The sequence below is a fragment of the Medicago sativa genome, chromosome 3, assembly GCF_051527215.1.
Source record: "Medicago sativa cultivar Bolivia chromosome 3, Bolivia_mono, whole genome shotgun sequence".
Taxonomy (NCBI): domain Eukaryota; kingdom Viridiplantae; phylum Streptophyta; class Magnoliopsida; order Fabales; family Fabaceae; genus Medicago; species Medicago sativa.
Genome location: NC_140751.1, coordinates 9925810 through 9927197, shown reverse-complemented (window position 1 = coordinate 9927197; position 1388 = coordinate 9925810).

The following is a 1388-nucleotide window of genomic DNA, read 5'->3' as shown; positions in this document are numbered from 1 at the left end:
ATGTGTGGATGATGGTTGAAGGTTGAATAAGATGTTACCATGAAATGCTGTGTTGTTCCATTTTACTTGGTTTATGAGGAGTATATGAATTGTTGCGATAGTTTGTAGTTGATGTTGATGTATGTTGATCCATGTTGATGACTCTTATTTGAATTGTGATTTGTTGAATGTGTAGACATGAATACTTGATAATGCAAATGTTATTGAGATAGTCAATGTAATTGGAGGTGTACTTTTATATTGTCGTTGGTAGTTGTTATGTTGAAGTTGTGCATTATCGGGTCGTTGTTGTATGTCCATGCATCATATCATATTGAGTCATATGTTGAAATGTAAAAGGAGGTGTACTTTTACATAGTTGTTGTAAGAGGAGGTGTACTCTTACATGTAAGAGGAGGTGTACTCTTACATAGATGTGCGGTTGGCATCTAATGACTGTTGTTACGGTACCACATGCATATATGTGTCAAGTTTAGGCGCATTGCATAATGATATGAAGTCTTGTTGTAAGTGTGAATAATGTTTGTTGATGATAAGTGTGTTTGATGAATACATACTTGTGACATTTGGAATTGATTGGTTGATGAATTGTGTCATATTGAATATGTGACTTGATGAATTGTGCAATTTGTTGAATGTTATGAACTATGTGGATTAGTGTATATGTACATTGGTGGATTTTGTTGACGGTTGTGAATAAATGAATTTTGCTCTAATTGCATGTCTTACTTGCTTGTGCTTATACACTTGGTGAATGTATTCGATGATAATTATTTTGGTGTTGTTAGTGATGAGGTGAGAATTGTATATGTGTATATATATGAAGTGATGATTCATTTGATAATGACGATTGCTTGCTTATAACTTTGAAATGATGAATTGTACTTGTTGAGTTAAGTATGCTAAATGAGGAATGAGGTGAGTAATCCTTTCTTTGATTGTTGCTGATGAATGATGAGCTTATGTCGAGGACTTGATTAGAGATTGAATATGCATGCTATGCTATGTTAGTAATATGATAGCTTGAGGTGTTTGGAACAGGGGATAATAATCATGTGATGCTAGTATTCTAGGAGGGATGATTATGTATATGTGATATGCATGAAATCTTTGAATGCTTATGTTTGTTTATGTTGATTATGATTAATGTAATGCTTACCCCCAGTGGTCTGTGGTGGACCGCCTACCTGTTTGTATGAATGGATAGACGGCGTGCAGGTTTAGTTTGCTTTTGGTGAGTTGCTTGGTGATTGCTTGGATAGCAGGAGCTAATCTCCGTTATCATTTGAAGTCGTAGGTTTAGGCTCTGATTAGGGTCGGTGTCTTTATGTTCACTTGTCATAGGCTTGGATTCTGTTTTTATTTTAGTTGAGATTTGTCCACTTGTC